Source organism: Hemicordylus capensis, chromosome 1 (assembly GCF_027244095.1).
Source record: "Hemicordylus capensis ecotype Gifberg chromosome 1, rHemCap1.1.pri, whole genome shotgun sequence".
NCBI classification, from domain to species: domain Eukaryota; kingdom Metazoa; phylum Chordata; class Lepidosauria; order Squamata; family Cordylidae; genus Hemicordylus; species Hemicordylus capensis.
In genome coordinates, this window is record NC_069657.1 from 143479525 (window position 1) to 143487528 (window position 8004).

Consider the following 8004-nt stretch of genomic DNA (forward strand, 5'->3'; position numbering starts at 1 on the left):
TGATGCCTTTCAACATCTTCCTATATTGCTGCTGCCCGATATAGGTGTTTCCCATAGTCTGGGAAACATACCAGTGGGGACCCGAACCAGCAACCTCTTGCTCCCTAGGCAAGTTACTTCCCTGCTGCCATTAGGTGGCAGCAAGCATGAATTGTCCCCTTTGATAAGCAGGGTCTACCCTGGTTTGCATTTGAATGGGGACTACATATGTGAGCACTTCCCCTTAGGGGATGGGACCACTCTGGGAAGAGCATGCAGAAGGTTCCACTTTCCCTACCTGGCATCTCCAAGTAGGGCAGAGAGAAACTCCTGCCTGTAACCTTGGAGAAGCCACTGCTAGTCTATGTAGATAATACTGAGCTAGATGGACCAATGGTCTGACTCTATACATGGCAGCTTCTTATATTCCTATTGTCCCATGTTGGGCAGGAGATAACTAGATCAGGTAGAAAAGATCAATGATGTTATGATTTCAGTCTACTATATACATATATTTTAAGCTTTCAGGTTAATATGTTTTATTTCCACCCAATTAAGATAATTTGCATTCTTTTGAAGTGAATAGATGGCAATTATAAACACTGTAAGAAAATCAAAACATGCAGTACAAACTATTTATAGTAGAATTAACATTTCTAACCTTCCTTTATTGCAGTATTTTTGCCTTCCCATAAAGCCATTTTGTTTTCTAAAATGGAGATTCTACCCTGCACACACCCCCAACAAAAATAAATTGGCTTGTGCATATGTGCTGGGGGAGAAGGTTTGCACTTGTGTACCTGCTTTAGCACACATATGTGTTATTTTCTCTCTCATTTAATTGTAATCTTAAAGTTTAGTTGTACAACCAAGGATGGATAGTTCCTTCAAACCTATGCTGATGGTGCATAATAACCAAAATAACCTTTCTTTGAAGTTTTCCTTGTATATCAGAGCTTAGTATCCAACAATGCCAAGGTAGGGCATATATTTTCAAAACAGGTAGATTTTCAAAACAGATAGAACACACATTGCTCCCCCTCCCCCACCTCACTCTCTGCAGCTTAATGTTACCTTATTACTTCTAGGCAGAGCTGCCAGGTGTTGAAATCAAAATTTTAGTACCAGGATAGCTCAGAGCATGTCCAGGGCTGAGCAGTTTTTAGCAGGTCTGTGGAAGAAGCCCAGCATAAAAGCTGCCTATTAATTCAAAGTATACAACTTTACAAAAAAGGGGGGGTGGGGTGGAGGTAGGATGGAACAGTCCTTTCCTTGCTTTTGTGGCAAGTGGCCTGAAGCCCAAAGAAAAGATGACCTCCCCCCACCCCACCTTTGGTAAAAATGTGTGACTTAGTTTTGTTAGAAATAAGTCATTTAGGTAATGCCATATAGTACCTTTTATATGAATATCCCTTGTAACACAGACTTCATAAAAACCAAATCTATTCTAAAAATCACACATGTGGTTTAAATTTTGCCTCAGAAACCTTAGCAAGAAGCTCACACTCTCTGAACTGCCTTGGGATTATTTTAATGAAAGGTGGTATATAAATTTAACAAACAAACAAACAATAAAATTTTCACTCTATAAATGCAAACAAATTACAACCCCCTAGCCCCCACCCCATTATCTTCAAAGACCATTTAAGATAGTCTCTGCCTTAGAGATGACTTTATATTAACTGACTCGACAGTAGAGGTGGCTTTGTAGCATCTAGTTCAAAAGAACTCTGATCAGAGGAACTGTAGGCCTTACTTAATACAGTTTAAAAGCAGCAGCATGCCAGAACTTTATACCTTGATCCAACTGCACCAAAGGCAAAGATGAAGCCAGGGTTAGCTCACACAAACATTTCTTGGTTTTTCTCTCAATCTCTAAGTATAGACCTTTTTGTCTGCTCAGACTGAGCATGCTCATGGTAAATGCCAAATCCCATGAACTGCCTTTAGCCACTTGCTGGGAGCAGATGCTGTTAAAACAGACAATAAACTACACAAAACCCAGTATGCTACCAGAAGCCTCTGCTTAGACTTAGAAATAAACCTGAAGTAGATATAGGAAGATGCTGAAAGGCATTATCTCTTACTGTGCAGGAGATGGCAATGGTAAACCCCTCCTACCAAAGAAAACCACAGGGCTCTGTGGGTGCCAGGAGTTGAAATTGACTTGACGGCACACTTTGCCTTTACCTAGTTATTGTGCATGTGGGTCTTGAACAGGCATATTTCCTCTCCAGCGCTATGATGCTGCCCTGCTTGGTGCTGCACAAGCTGGAATTTTCAATGAGACAAAATGTAAATCGTGCAGGCTAAAGAGCATCACTGGGTTGGAAAAGTCCTCCAGAGCTTTGAAACCTGAAGACTTTAGAAGCACTTTTTAATAGGCACTCCATGGAGTCTTCCTCCTCAGAGTACTCAAAACCTTGTGGGTATGTCAGTGCAGAGAGCCAGAAATCCTGAAAAGCTTTTACCCTCAGATGCATTCCTGAAGGCCCAATGTTGTGCTCAGGCAAGAGGCATGTTCACACAAGAGCTTCTTATGACACTGGCTTGATGTTTCAGCAGCAAACCAGGAAGCAGTACCTGAGAAAAAAAGCATGGTGCAGGTCTGGGTTTTGTGCTTTGTTATCATTCCTTCTCCTATCTGGACTGTCTCATACTGTAGGGAGCCTCATGATTCCCTGCTATCTTGACAAGAGCACACTTGCAGGGGGAGGCAAGCTAGGGGCAGGTGTGGTGAATGAAGACATGCAATATCCCCAGGGAGAAAGGAGGGCAGCACCAATTCCAGATCAGGAAGAAAGAAGAAGTGGGCCTCACAGGGTGCTGAAGGAAATACAACTTTCTTCTAAAAGCACCCATTTTCTCGTCAGCTATACAACAGTTATATTTGTACAACTCTTTGTCAGAGGCGACAGTGGCTCGATTTTTCTTCTAAATGAAGAATTTGAGTCTTTTGAGAGAGCAAGCACTGTTTCCATCAAAGTGTCAGTACACTCAGAACACATTAGGCATAACAACAGAAGACTGGTGTGCTTTGTACATACACAGCTTTCTTCAGTACCTTGTGAGGTTTACTTCGTCTTTTTCAGGCATGCCATGTCCCCATAAACACCTGCAGTGGACATATTATAGTTTTTTTGGGGGGAATACCAAGATGGTTTTAAAACAGGCATTTTCATCATAATATTAAACACACTTTTTGCATTTCCTGTATGCAAACACACAGAAATATGCTGGTTATAATGTACATTCAATTTAAAAAACCCTTCAACTTTTTTTATCCTGCATTAACAACATCCAGACATGAGCACAAATAGTGAGAGTTGAGGAGGACTCAAAAGGTGCTTTTGCTGAGATGTAGAAAAGCGTCCCTAATCTGGGGACATTCTAGGGAGCCTGAAAAGGTGCAGGGAGGAAGGTTGCTCTCTCGCTGCCACTCTTATCCCCGTGGTTGAAAAGCAGGGCAAAGACCACTTTCTCCCCACACTCCTGAGATCAGGGCTGGTGAACAGCCTCGATCCCACCCATGTCTGGAGAAAAGTCCCCTCTAAATAGCTGGCCAGAGAGGGCTCCCCAAGGAATCTTGCCTGCTCCTGTTCTACAGCCAAAGGAAGGGAGGGTGAGGAAGGGCTCGCCAGGGAATGAGGAAACCCGTTTTTCATTCCACTCTCAAAGAAGTCTCGCCGATGGGACTGAGCTGAATCAACGAGGGTTTGAGGGGAAAGCAACTTAAAGCCACAGATGATACCAGCCCTCCGTCTACCTGTGCCCCCAACCGCACCACCACCACTACTCTTGACGCCCACACTACTACCAGCTCCACTGTTCGCAGACCCAACAAAAACCTAATCCTCCCCTCAAGAACCCCGCACTTGAAGCGAAATGAATATGGAAGAGAAATGGGGGCGGGGTGGAGAGGAAGAGGCTTTGCCTGCCTTTGGCGCGGGGGGGGGGCACCCCCTTGTGCCCAGGAGCGAGTCATTGGACGCCGTTACCCTTTCAGCAGCTCTCTGGCTTCTCCTCGGCTCTCGCCTCCCTCAGTGGCGGAGGTTAAAACTTTGGGGCCTCCCCCGTTTCCCGAGCATGAAAGTAGCAGGCACTAAAAGCAGCTCCCGCTTCTCTTCACCGCATTCCCTTCCGTCCATCTTGAATACTTGAGATTCTTGAATGGAGCGTGTGGGATCCGCTCCGCACGACTCCGATTGGCTGCCCGTCAACCCTTTGGAGAGGGGGCTTCGCCTTCCCATTGGCCGCGGCGTCTCTCCCCCCCCGGCTCCACCTAAGGCTCGCGCGCCTCCCCGGCAGACCTCTCTAGTGCTCTCGCTGCTACGACCCTGCTTCTTCGCGAGGGTGGCTTGACTTAGGGCACCTCGTTGTTATTCCTGCGGTCACTGGGAAAGTTCGCTTAGAAAGGAATTTCCAGGAGTGTGCCCGTGGCGATCGTCAGCATAATAACAGCCCTCCCTGCCATATCTTATGTTTGGGTTGTCGCTGCTCTCCCCGGCTCCCCCCCCCCCCGCCAAAGTCTTGAATGCAACTACAGACGCAGGGTAGATGGGTTATTTGTTTGTTTTTTCCACTACTACAGACAGACCGGTCGTGTCTGGTTATATATTGTGGGATAGATTCGGATTCGGAATTAGGCATCAGCTGTTCACTTTACTCCCAGTAGCTGCTTGTCTGGAAAAGATCGGTAAAGGGACCCGTAAATGGAACATACACATTGAAATGACGAGAAAGTGGCTGTGTTTGCGCTACTTTACACAACGATTACATGTTCTGTGTATACGGTATACCCAACACATAACGTGAGAATGTGACTCATATACTAATTTAAACAGGGAGCCACGACCGCCTGCAGTTTCCTCCTATGTGCATCTAGAGACAAACTCTAGTTTACCTTTCTGTAGTGTACGAAATGGCCCTCGAGTTCACACCACAAGGAAAACTCTTTGTTCTCCAGTATGCCTCAGTCTAGGTTAGCGAGGAGATAAATAAAACGATAACATGAATGCAAAGAACACAGCATGTAAACTGGCAGGGGTGTAGCTATAATTGAGCGGGTGGGTTCAAAAAACCTGGGTGCCACCCCTCCCTATTTATTGTCTCCCTCACTCCAAGGGGCCCCCAGGGAGAGGGGAACAAGGGGCTGCCAGGGAGAGGCTCCCCTTTCCTAGCTGCCTGGGGCTTTGGGCTTAACCCAAGCTGCTAGGAAAGCATAAAAGGTGCTCAAATAATTGCAGTCCTCCTGTTATCCTTGAGTTAGGCCTATTGGGCAGGTTAGGATCAATTTCAAATTTCTTTACACCAATGAAACAAACACTGGCACAGCTGCCCAGAACAGAGTAACAGGATTGCTAGAGTTGGGGGCTGCACCGAGTTGGTGCATTCCCAGCACTGGCAGGATCCTGGCAGGATACAGAGGAGCTATAGCCCTATTCAAATACTGCACTATACATGCGTACAAATGTCTGTATACACGCATGCTTTTGTCAGCCTCTTCAGACATTATAAAAAGCGAGGACACTATACATGATACAGCATCCATGAGGGGGCACTCTGAAGCCCTGCCTCCTTACAGTCCAGCATTGTTGTTATATTTTTACACAGCCTCACCCAGATGGCTCTAGGTGTCTCACAAATATTTTAAAAAACAGATTAAAGAAACAAATAATGCATTAAAACAAAATTAAAACCAGTTTAAAATCATTTCAGTACTCACTAAAGTCCATAATCATAAAGATATGTTTTATTGAGACTCCGGAAAAATACTGTAACCATGGGTCATGACAAGGCAGGGCTTCAGAGCATGCTCACAGGGATGCTGTACTTGCACACAGTGTCCTCACTTTTTATACCACCTAAAGAGTGCTTATGTGAATGACCGTACAAGTATACACATTCATTTTGAAAGCAAGCCTGAGTACAGGCGTTCTCATATGCTGGGTACAAATAGGAAGTGTACTACAGTATGAACCTTGAACATATGATGTGAACTGTGTGTGCATACACTATACACAGATACAGATTGTATATGCACTGAACATAATGTGTGAATAGGGATTGTGTCTAAGCTTATCCACAGAGCTGGAACTGGGCCCATCCATTGTGTTTCACTTATTTTTAAAAGGTAACCATAACTAGCACTCTGTTACTCTTTAGACAGCTTCAACACCAACAAGCTCCATGGAGGTGGGGGTGGGCACAGAATATGATCCCTGTCAACTAAGCACTTGGACTATATAAGCCTAGCAAAGGAACACAGCTCAAATTGTAAGACCCGTGGCATGGGTCCACATCAATCTGCCTCCGTGCTATAGAACTATAAAAACACAAGTGGGAATTTGGTGAAAAGGGGAGGAAGAACATTTCACACACTTTGCACCCACTGCCACAGAGAGCAAAAAAGAAGAAGGGCCAATGGGTAATACTTGTATTATCAGATTCTTGCTAGGTACTCTGTCTCAGGGCCCCAGGCATATACACCTACCAAGAATCTTAACTCCATCACTGCAGCCCTAACAGAGCCTCCTAAGCAAGGGGGGGATCCATCAAGGAGGAGAAGGATTCCTAAATATTCTCCAGGCATCCCTCCTTAGCACCTAAATATATTCAGAGCACCTAAGCACCCATTGCCAGAGTTTCCCCCCTTCGCAACTGTAACAATCAAAAGCAGGGGAAATACAAAATCCTTCCTCAAGCTAAGAGAAGTCCAGGGTAGGCTGCCACCATCCACTTTTAATAAGAGCGTACTGACTATTCCAAGGGAATATTCTGGGAGAGTAAAGTGGAAAACCCCTCCCTACAGTAAGGCCTGAGCAGTCTTAGGCCTTCAAGAGCGTGTGACTAGGGCAGAACCTAATGAGGAATGACACTCTAAGAACAAGGATTTATTAATAATTTGAAGATAAGGGAAACTATACAGGCATCAATAATTGTTGTTTCCATTTAAGTAAAACCCTAACCCAGGAACTACAATAACCATGCAGACAGGTCCAAGCACTTAAACAAAGATAAATTCCCTGACACATCTAGCTAAAATAGTCCCTATCCTTCCTACTTACTCCCAGTTGATTCCCAACCCAAGGGAATCTCTCTTTTCCTACAATAGTAGCTGATTAGACTCGCTCCATGGCCTCCAGGGGAGAACCGAAACCTTACAACCCCCTCCCCTATTCCTCTATAGGCTGTTGTCCAGTAAACCCTGCCCCTCACTCTGGATTGGTTCACAGGGATTTGATTCTCTGTGGCTTTCTTCCTTATTTGGAGAAGCCCACCCTCCAATTGAGGCCTAGTCCTCCCTCAAGCCTGATGATCACTACACCAACAATTTGCCAATGACGTTAGTCATGATAGGTCTGGAATGACACCAGCCAGCCTGGAGAACTGAATTGCACACAATCCAGTGACTTCTGGGCCAATGGAAAGGTAGCATGAGGAATAAATAAGCCTTAAAGTGGTAATCCTATTCATATTTGCCCAGGAGTAGGCACAGCTCCCCCAGGAGACAAGGTGAGGTGATAGCCCCAAGCAAATGTGCAATCAGGTGGCGAGTTCAGGCACCCTGCCCCACTCCCCACTATAGGTATCAGCCCAGCTGCCTGCTGCAGTCCCTGCCTCCCTTCACTACCCCATCGCTTGGCTCTCCGCTCCATTGCCAGCCCTCCCGCTCTTTCTGGCACCACTCATCTTCCCCCTTGCTGGACTGGCCTTATCTTCTGGGTTGTGCTGCAGCCGCTGCTTGGTGTTGTAGGTCAGTGGCAAGGGCAGATGGAGAGAGTTTGCATCCAGTGGCAACCTCCCCTTGTTGCCCCTGCTGCGCTAGCACCAGAAGCTCACTCACACTCTCTCCCCACAGCCAGGTTTGGCCTTAGGAGTGAGTGAGCTGGGTGATCACTTGGGCTACCTACCTGAAGGGGGTGTCAAGCTGAGCTTGGTGGCTCACTGTTTGTTGAGTGCACTGTCTTGTGAAGCTGCAGAAGACTTCCGTGTGATCCTAGAAATGGAGCAAGATTGCACTAG

General features: G+C 45.9%; 1 protein-coding gene across 8 annotated transcripts in view; it reads right to left on the reverse strand.

Moving 5' to 3' along the window:
• The window catches only part of CLP1 (cleavage factor polyribonucleotide kinase subunit 1), a 29254-nt gene extending 24980 nt beyond the window's left edge, over positions 1 to 4274 (reverse strand). For 2 of the 8 annotated variants that reach the window (XM_053254100.1, XM_053254164.1), the window contains exons 1-2: positions 3978 to 4247; positions 2451 to 2562 (exon numbers count right to left, since the gene is read on the reverse strand). The gene's annotated coding sequence lies outside the window, so the exon portion shown is untranslated. Of the gene's footprint in view, positions 1 to 1053; positions 1151 to 2169; positions 2412 to 2450; positions 2563 to 3043; positions 3095 to 3977 lie in introns of those variants that run through there. The other 6 variants (XM_053254127.1, XM_053254117.1, XR_008308233.1 and 3 more) reach the window with 6 other exon arrangements.
• Between the last annotated feature and the right edge of the window lie 3730 nt (positions 4275 to 8004).